At 38.8% G+C, this 10,905-nt stretch overlaps 1 pseudogene; it reads left to right on the forward strand.

Annotated features, from left to right (window-relative positions):
- The window catches only part of LOC122134663, an 11,921-nt pseudogene extending 1,327 nt beyond the window's left edge, over nt 1-10,594 (forward strand).
- Nucleotides 10,595-10,905: the final 311 nt, after the last annotated feature.

Genomic DNA, 10,905 nt, shown 5'->3' on the forward strand with positions numbered 1-10,905 from the left:
AGTAGCTTATCAGTGGTGACTGTCATTTCATGTGCATATGGCAGCAGAAATGTTCAGAAAAATCAATAAAAGACGTAAACAAACAGATGATTACCACTATTAGCAGCAATTATGCAATCCAACTTATAGCAAAATGTGGTAGTTAGTGTCTGTATGTTGTCTCTGGGTTAGCATCATCTGAGGTCCTCTGAGGGGTTGCATCATCTCTTCTCAGGTGTTCTGGATTCAGACTGGAGCTGTGTGTAAATCCTAGTTACCACGGGATGTAAATCCAGCACAACCGAGAAACAAATAGAGACATAATTAGCGAGACTGCTGTTCCAAAACAAGCAAAAATTGATTTGTTTAACCCAGCTAAAGAATATAATGCACATTTGATCAGATATAACTGCAGTACTCCAGAATTATGAGATGCATTATTTGAATGCTTGGCCAAAGAGGTGTGTTTTTAATCTAGATTTAAACAGAGGAAGTGTGTCTGAAACCCGAACATTATCAGGAAGGCTATTCCAGAGTTTGGGAGCCAAATGTGAAAAAGCTCTACCTCCTTTAGTGGACTTTGCTATCCTAGGTACTATCAAAAGTCCAGTGTTTGTGACCTTAGGGAGGGGATGGGTTGTAGCGTGGTAGAAGACTAGTTAGGTACGCAGGAGCTAAGCCATTAAGGGCCTTATAAGTAAGTAATATATTTGTAACTGATACGGAACTTAATAGGTAGCCAGTGCAGAGACTGTCGTATTGGGGTAATATGATCATATTTTCTTGACCTCGTAAGGACTCTTACTATTTATTAATATAATAGTTGTATTAAATAAGTTTAGTGTTTGTAGACTCATTATTTTCAGCCTGGTTTGTGTGATCTTCTTCCTCTCCAGAAGGTGGTCATGTCTTCTCATCCGCGTCGAGTCCGGCTGAAGCCCTGGCTGGTGTCTCAGGTGGACAACGGGACGTTTCCGGGTCTGATCTGGCTGAACCGCGAGACCAAACGCTTCCAGATCCCGTGGAAACACGCCACGCGTCACACGCCCCAGCAGGAGGAGGAGAACACCATCTTTAAGGTGAGTAACGGAGGGCCCGAGGCCCGGGGTACAGCGGGACGAGACGGGACTGACCCGATCCATGTGTGTTTGTCAGGCCTGGGCCGTGGAGACCGGGAAGTATCAGGAAGGCGTGGACGAGCCGGATCCGGCCAAATGGAAAAGCGCAGCTGAGATGCGCCACTCAACAAGAGCCGCGAGTTCAACCTCATCTACGACGGGACCAAAGAGGTTCCCATGAACCCGCTGAAGATCTACGACGTGTGTGATATTCCTCAGACGCACAGTAACCCGGGTAACACGGACACAAGTTGTCCATTAAACATTATTATTTTATACTTGTAACAGACAGAGTCGTGTTAAAACAAAACATTAAAACTTTAGTTGCATAATGTTACGAGTTCCATTTTTGTTTTAAAAATGATGTATCTGAGTCTTGTTGTATATTATGCAGTGTGCAAGGCTTTGATTTTGAACATAGCCGTAAACTCTTTTTGTCTCAGGTTCGGTTCCCACGTATGAGACTGACGGTGATGACGACGACGTTCCTGACACTCCCGAACCTCCTCCTCCGTATCCACCGCACGGTACTGCATCACAGGATCCTTTTGGCTTAATCGTGTGTGTTTGGCGTTCATGTTGACGCAGTGTTTCTCTGTGATGATGATGATGTGCAGGCATGAGCCCGTCTCCGCTATCCGCGGTCTGGACTCCTCCGGGCTCCGTGTCTCCCATGCAGCCTCCCAGCTGTCCTCCTCCCGCAGCTCCTCCCTCTGTGGAGGTGTGGCCCAAGAAGGAGCCGCTGGACGTGGAGATGCAGCCGCCGCCCATGGAGCTACAGACACCCACACCGCTGGAGGCCATGTTCGCCACTCCGGAGACCTGGATCAGCTCCCTGCCCAGTACACACTCACATTCAACATTTCATTTTAAATATGAATATTGGAAATAAATATGCAAATAATATTAATAAATTAGATTCGCCAAGACAAACTTTAGGTTGTCTTAAGAAAGCCTAGCCTGAAAGTTTAAAGTAGTTGTAAAATTTTGATAGATTAGATGTTGATAACATGTTTCTAGCATGATTAACATGTTTTTAACATGATTGGCCTGTTACTAGCATATTGCTGGCATGATTATGATGATGCTAGCATGATTAGCAAGTAACTAGCATGTTGCTAGCATGGTTGGCATTAGCCAGCAACTAGCATGTTGTTACCATGATTAGCAAGTTACTAGCATGTTGCTAGCATGATTAACAAGTAACTAGCATGTTTGTTAGCATGACTAGCATGTAGCTAGTATTATTAGCAAGTTACTAGCATGTCACTAGCATTTTTCTAGCCTGATCAGCTTGTTGTTAACATGATTAGCATGATACTAGCATGTTGCTAGCATGATTAGCAAGTGACTAGCATGTTGCTAGCATGATTAACAAGTTACCCCCAAACATGTCTCTAGCATGTTGCTAGCATTATAAGCAAATAACTAGCATGTTGCTAGCATGATTAACAAGTAGCATGTCACTAGCATGTTTCTATCCTGATTAGCATGTTATTAGCATGTTGTTAGCATGATTAACATGCTACTAGCATGTTGATAACATGATAAGCAAGTGACTAGCATGTCATTAGCATGTTTCTAGCATGATTAGCATGTTTCTAGCATGTTGTTAGTATGTTTCTAACATGATTAGCATGTCACTAGGATAGATAGATCGAAATAGTCAGATGATAGATGGATAGATAGATAGATAGATAGATAGATAGATAGATAAGTAGCAGATCAGGAGCCAACCTAATAAGGTTAAATGTAACCAATTTTGAATGTTTTTTGACAGTTTGATCCTAAATTAGAATTCTTGTAAGATGAAATTGTCAATTGAACGTCAATTCATAATATATTTTCATGTGCAGTGTATCAGTGAATGGGGGAACTTAGTGCAAAAATTTATTTACATATTAAATTGCATTTAATATAAAATTACATTAAATAAATACATTTAACATGTTTAATTAAATATGAGGTTTGGAATACAGGAGGATAAATATGCAAATAATATTAATATATAATATGTAAAAGTGATTAAATGTTTGGAACGTTTTAGTTGACAATTTGATCTTAAATAATATTATTTATTAATATTGTTTGCTTAGAAGGGCTACAAAGTCACAAATGGTCAATTAAACATGAAATTTATATATGACATATTTGATGTGTTTATATAATTCAACATGTAACAACAAATAATAAACTAGTGGTCGACCGTATTGGTTTTTTTTGATGATCAGTGCTGATATCTTGGAAAGCGGGGGCCGATATAAAGTCGATATAATTTTTTTTAAGCATTTTAATTCATATTAAGAAATTTGAAATCAGTATTCATATCATGCAGGTCACATGCACACTTCACAAAATCCCACACCTGGATTCGACTAAGTTTTCAAGGTTTATGAAATTAAATATTCATTAGTCATTAAAAGATTTGTTTGAAGATTTGATATAAAATGCGTATTTGCATAATGCTGATGGGCAAACGAGAAAGTATTATAATGTTTGCCTTTCTATTACTAATAATATAAAAGCAATCATTATAATTCTTTTTGTATACATTAATTCCTTTGTTTAACCGTTCTATCGGATTATTAGACAAACTTCTATCCGTATTAGACAGAACTGTTTACAAATCGGGTAAACGAGGGAGAATGTGAGCACTGTGTGCTTTGGCGCTACCGTTTTTAGCGCTGTCCAAAATAAAAGTCCCGCCTCTAACACATAGACCAAACAGAAAAACTTATTAGCCGATGCCGATATTTGAAAAAATGCCAAATATCGGCCTTGGCAATGTATCAGTCGACCACTATAATAAACACTTTTTAACGGCTACTTAAAATACTTATTTAGTTAATATTATTTCTGTATATGGCTACAAAAAATTATAATATAATAATCTATTTAGAAGGATGTTGAATTAGACAAACATGTTAAATATGATACATTTTAATGTATTAGTATTTTGTACATTTACATGTTCTGTAGCGTTAGTTATGGAAAATTTTATGATTAAAGTCAACTTCATAAGAGAGTTTTTAAAATTAAATGTGTAGGCCCGCACTGTATTTACATACTTAAATTGGTACTTAATATCCACATTAAAGAGCGCAAAATTTGACAGAGAGTTATTGAGAATTAAATCTTAAATACAAATTTTGCAATACTGGAAAATGAATATGTAAATAATAATAATAAACTAAAAAAATGTAAAGTGTCCTTAGGCAAGGAATGTGGAAAGGTGGGGACTTGGATATAAAATGTTTAACATGTGATGAATTTAAATATATTGAACCATGTTTAATTGACAATTTGGTTTTAACTTTTAATTGTGCCAGCTCTATATAGAAACAACTGGTATTTTACATAAGATTAATGAACTCTATAGATCTATTATATATATAGTATTATATTATAGATATATATTATATATATATATATAATCCATTAAGACGGTCCTTATCATGTGTAATAGATTGTGAATAAATGTAATTGATCATTTTGATATTACATTTTAATTTTTGTTAGCACTATGTGAAAACTAATAACGTCAAATTGATAATTACTATTTTTTAGATTTATTAAGCCTGTTGACAATTTCCGCTTAAATAGTTTTTGTAGCTCTATATGGAAAATATTTAAATATTATATTCCTGATTAATATGTGAATAAACGATCCATTTAAGGTCTTTGTAATTTAATAATAATGTTGCATATATAACAACTTTTAGGATGTAACGATTCACTCAAATCATGAATCGATTCGATCTCACTCTTTTTTTTTTTTTACAAAATGATATTTAAAACAAATTATTAATTAAATGTGTCCTGTAGTGCTTGGACCAAAAATGCTGCACAGGTTTCTTGCTTTGTGAAATTAAAAATATAAACACTTATAATAATATCCTAATATAGCACTTGCATGTATTATTTCTCGTGTGGTGGTTTTGATAACGTCTATTGTCCTCATTTGGAAGTCGCTTTGGATAAAATCATATAAAAGCAATCCTGCGAAATAACAAAAATTGAACATATATGTAAAATAACAAAAACTAAATTTTTAAAATTTTACAGACCCAAATCCAATCAGTAAAACAAATAAAATAAAGTTTTTGTCTGTGCGCGTGCATTTAAAAGTAGAGGCAACCACTGCATTTATAATCATGATCCAAACAAGATGATGCATTACATACAACATGAGCAGTTTTTTAATCTAAATTAGATTGTATAATGTGAAGCAAAACCCGAGATGATTGGACTTCAGTTTTGTGAAACGTATACATAAAAAATATACTGCATGCAAGAAAACAAACACAACACCTGAACGAGACACAGATTCACTCTCGGCCAGAAGAGTGGAGCTTAAAGGCATTTCCATGGTTCCTGCTGTAACCAAAGCCAGTGCTGCACTTCATGAACTTTAAATATGCATTGTTCAGAGGCAAGATGGGAAAGACAAAATTACCACTCTAAACTTTTATAAAGACAGTAAGTTCCCCTCAGACGTACATTCATATAAACTCCTACCTTTAATTGGGAATCACGATTTGTTCAGCATCTATCAACAGATTTGAAACGTCACATTTTGTGAGGTTCTAGTTTCATCATTACATCCTAACGATAAACACCTCAAATGTGGATTAATTTTAACATGTAGTTAAATTCGCCACGACATTCTGATCATAAATGTGCATGTTTGCCGCTCTGTCACACAAGATCCTGTCATGTCACCCCATAATGGCCTGTGTTGTGTGCAGTGAAGGATAGGGATGTGCAAGTCTATTACCGTTGGTAAGGAGGTTTTGTCCGCCGGTGACCTTCAGAACCCACAGGGCTGTCGTCTGTTCTACGGTGATCTGGGGCCCATCGTCAACCAGGAGGAGCTGTTTGGGCGGTCAGGCTGGGAGCAAGTTTGCGCTTCCCGTTCCACCGAACACATCACTAACAGACAAAGCAGCGTTTGTTCAACGAGCGACTGCTGGAACGTCATGGACCGCGGCCCTTAGCCTGGAGGGTGAGGGACACGGGACATCTCCTGCCGTTGCGCCTCTGCCAGTGTGTAAGGTGTACTGGTCCGGAACCCCCGGTGCGCCCAACCCCAACACACCCAACCATGAGAGAGCGCCAGCAACAGGGTCAAGCGCTTCTGCCTCGAGTCCTTCCGCAGCAGGTGAGTGAGCGACCATCGCGTCGTCTAGTTCTTATGAGAAGAGCAAAATAACTCTGTCGCCCGTTTCATTTCAGCCGTTACAAAATTAACAAGCGCCTTAAGAAAGATACACCGTCACTATGCATGATATTAGGGATGCGGAACATCACGTTAGCCTACGGTTCAATACATACCGGTTTTTCCGTTTCAGCTTGGGACATCAGAGTTGTGTCTATTTAAATTGCAAACATTTTAGGTATTTAAAGTATGAATTTTTTACTAAGGATGCCAAATGGATTGGCCGATATCCCGATATGCCGATAATGCGATAAGTTTCAACTCATTTTGGCCGATGCAGATACCGTATATATTATATATATATAGATATATATATAGAATATATTAATATAGATATATATATAAACGTTGGTTAGAGTTTTTAAAAAGAACTTATTTGTTAGAATTAAATAACAATACTAAAGTTCTTTTTATAATGACAGTACCTTGAAGATTGAAAAAATAACTATAAATAAACTATATATTAATCACTCACTGAATTTTTTTTACATTCTCTTTTTTTTAGGAAGAAGCAGTGCCTAACTTTAACATTACATTTTATGATTAAAACATTATGGATGGGCTAAAGCAATTTGTAAAAAATTGCTGAAATCTTTTAGAGGTCCGGGAATTTAAAAAATACAACACATGATATGACAATATACACATGATTGCACATATGAATAAATCAGTATATATAAAATTATTTTAATATAAGTGTCATGTATGTGATTTTTTTTTTTTCTCTTTCATGTAAGCGATAGTTTCTGACCGTTCAAATCAAAAAACCATACTCATGATTTTAATGCACATGAATTACTGCTTTATTTAATCAGAAACACAGTTTAAATATTATTTGTGTATTTCATGTTATTAGAAAACAGGTCAGCATTCGCACCCGTACAGAATTAAAACTCATTTGCTCGAAACAGGGGGGGGGCTTTAGGAGACCTGGGGGAGGCGGAGGCTACTCCTGCATGTGCTATTATGTGTTCACTTCGAATGCATCATTCTGTTGCTGCATTCTCAGTTAAATGAAATGACAGTGATCCAAAACAGTGAATCCAATCACCATTCAGGCAAAACTTTCCTCTTATCGGCATACTTTTTCATATTTGCCCAATGGCCGATTATGACATTGGAACATTTAGCCATTATACTCCGTTTCCGACAATTGGTCCGATAATATCATGAATCCCTAATTTTTTTCTATTTTTACCTGAAATAGAAGGGATTAGCCATTATAATCCTCTTTTTCCACTGTCGGGCCCCAGTGCGAGCCAGTACTTTATTAAAACGGCCGAGCGGGGATAATATCCTCGGGCCGGGTAGCACAAGGCCAAAATAGATACATTCCATCAGGATTTAAAATTTAGTCACACAGAAGTAAAGCGTTATGAACATAGTCTGTTATTCAGTCGAGTCTGTTTCTGTTTAGGCTATTGTGTAGTCGCAGCCCTTATCACATTTAGAAAGAATGAATAATTTCTATATTTTTATAAAAGCGCCCGAACAAATAAACATTGTTATATTCTATGACATGGGCTACGCGGAGCTAAACCTCTCGAAGACGAGACTTCATGACAGATAAAATAGTTACAACTAAATACACAATTGTGATAGAGAATAAGCTGCCGTCATGATTTCTTTCAAGCGGTCCACCTTTACCAGTGTTACCTGTGGTACGTTTAATGGCGATTGTTGCATAGTCCGTTTACATCCGCTTAGAAATATATCTGCCTCATCTTGGTGAATGATAATCCACAAAATGGATCAAGTTATTTCAAACACTCGCTGCTGGACTGAAAGTGAGTTTTGAAGCTCAACTTATTTTTAAAGTGTTAGATGCTGGTGGTATAGCTGTAGCTTTATGAAAGAATCTGCGGCTCCTCAGACACTCTTTTTCCCAGATGTGGGAGAAAACTCCGCCTTTAATTCATAAACACTCCTCTAGCCCCAGCTGGCCCGCATTAGCCCAAGGAAGGTCTTCATCGGGCCAAAAAAACCCCTGGCCGTTGGCCCAGAGGAAGCCCCGACAGGAGCACGATCAAGCCCCTGAAGAGACAGTGGAAAGGCAACTGGCCCTGGCACGCACTAGCACGCCCGCTTTTTGGCTGACAGTGGAAAACACTGCTATTGATTGCTATGAAACAAATGGTATGTCCCTGTTTCATTCCACACGGAAGCCAGAGTGGCGCAGTTTGTGCAAAAAGTTCACACACTGCATGCACAAGAAGTGGGGATTTTTCAGAAGCATGGTTATAAGCATAGAACATTAAAAGAAATGGCCACAGCGACCCCAATGGATTCAAACGGAGGACAAGGGAAGTCACAATTAGAAGCACTCACTTCCTGGGGGTCGAGTGTTACTCGTACATACTAAAAACATAGCTTGAATGACGTAGAGTGATGATGTGACCAACCTGTCCTGACAATTGTAAATACTTCTAATCGCTGTTGCCAAGAGAAATCTGGAATCAACCCACCAGAATATTGCAAGACGATGTCGAATAATTTTGTCCCGTTGCTTTTATGTACTCTCTATGGGCTTCTCCTTGACTTCATTCCTCCACGTCCCCCGATAGCCTCAATAGACAGTTAAAAGATTGCCTGCCGAGCTTCTCCTCCTGTCCCATACGGTAATTTCTCTACTGTGCGACCACAAGAGTCGTGGGTTATGACGTCAATCGTTAGCCTAGTTTTTACAAAAACTGCTTTCTCCGGGGCGACCATAATTTAAGAATACAAGGTACTGGAGCCTTTCTATACATTTTCCGTTTTTTTCCCTAGACAAAAATGGATGGACAAAGGGAGTCTTTAAACGCCTCAGATTGTAAAGTTTATTCGCTGTCAAAGTGAAGCCAAATGAATGGGAGTCAATGGAATGGCTAACAGGCAGGTGTGGGTCCACTAGCCAATGGCGGGCGCCCAGGGAATGGGCCCCCCTTCAATAAACTATGAAACCCCTGCCCCCCTGTTTATAAGCAGGAAGGCGTTTTATGCGTCTCAGGCCGTGATCTGAGCAAATGGACAGGTTTCGTAGAGGAATTTAATACAATGCACAGAAGTTATTTAAACGCAAACCCCCCAAATAAACGCAATTAAACGCAATTTTTGGAAAAAAAAGAAAAAAAAAACCGGGAGCGCGTAGCGAACGTTTCAATATTTATTGTAGAATTGTGGCATTCCTTACCTGATATTGGTGCGTCTTCCTTATGAAAATGAAGGCTTATGGTTAATAAGGACTAACAGTATTATTTATATTATATTATATTTATATTATTTATATTATATTATATTATATAATTTAGTTTATTATATGTGATTCCAAGTACTAGGAAAAAAAAGCTGAACACGACAGCGAATCATCTGTGGATGTGTATTGATTGTGTGTTTGTGTGTGTATATGTGTGGTGTGTATGTGTGTGTTGATATGGGTGTGTGTGTGCAGGTGTGATCGCTCACGCCGCGTGGTCAGTCCTCGTTACCGAGTCGCCCCGCTCTACGATAGTCACCTGTGTTTCGGGGAGGAGTGGCCCGACGGGCAGACCGCGAGAGAAGAAAACGCAAGCTCATCATGGTGCAGGGTCAGACCGCTTCGCCCAGGCGACCGAAAGATACATGCAAGGATGCAAGCGTTGTTAAAGATATTAGGGAAATATGAACATAAAGTAATATTACTGTCTAAATTACTGACTCATATAACATGCTATATAAAGTATGACTTTCTTTTTAAAGATGTTAGGAAAATTAATGTTGAACTTAAAATCTAATTAAAGATAAATGAAAGACTAACATGCATCGAAAATAGTGGTGTGTAGTCATATATATAAATATATACACCGTCAACACACAGACATGATGTTAACAAAAACTTTAATTTTGATTCGATTAATCACAATTAATTGTTTAAACATCACGTAAAATAAATGTGCCATGAATATACACATGTTGAATAAACTGTAACTGTACTTGCTACTCAAATAAAATATAATGTATCTTAAACATTAACTTAACTGCGCAAATATGATGGTTATATAACTAAACTGTTAATGGTTGTTTTACCCAAATAAAATAGGTCCTGCATAACTTATGCATATTTTAGCTCAGTAACGGACCAATCAGAAGCAGCTGTGGGCGGGACAAGTGTGTTCAGTGTGTTGTTACGCTCTATAAAGTGCTATAAGTTTATACGAGCGGTGTGTTAGTGTGTGTGTGGTTGTGTGTTTGCAGGTGGTGCCGGTGGTGGCGCGGGATGATCACGAGAATGTTTTCGGGCGACTGCACGCGCTCCTTGTGAGTACGAGGCGGCAGGCGGTCCGGGGGGGGGGGGGCGTGCAGATCTCCATCCCTGACTCTCAGGGGGGACGGACATCGTCGACACTCCTGAAGCATGCTCGGTAACCCGGCTTCCTGCAACGACCACTCATGGGTGCAGGAGAACTGGCCCCCTGTGGCCTCAGCAAGCTCCCGCATGCAGCTCTCGGCATTAGCGCAGCACAAACGCACTGAGCGCACAGTGTACCGCAGAGACTCTGACACCCCCTCCGCCCCTCCCGCCTTTCAGAGCACTTTTACTGTGTTGGGGCCCACTTCTAGCCCACCATTAAT

Source organism: Cyprinus carpio, chromosome A22, assembly GCF_018340385.1.
Source record: "Cyprinus carpio isolate SPL01 chromosome A22, ASM1834038v1, whole genome shotgun sequence".
NCBI classification, from domain to species: domain Eukaryota; kingdom Metazoa; phylum Chordata; class Actinopteri; order Cypriniformes; family Cyprinidae; genus Cyprinus; species Cyprinus carpio.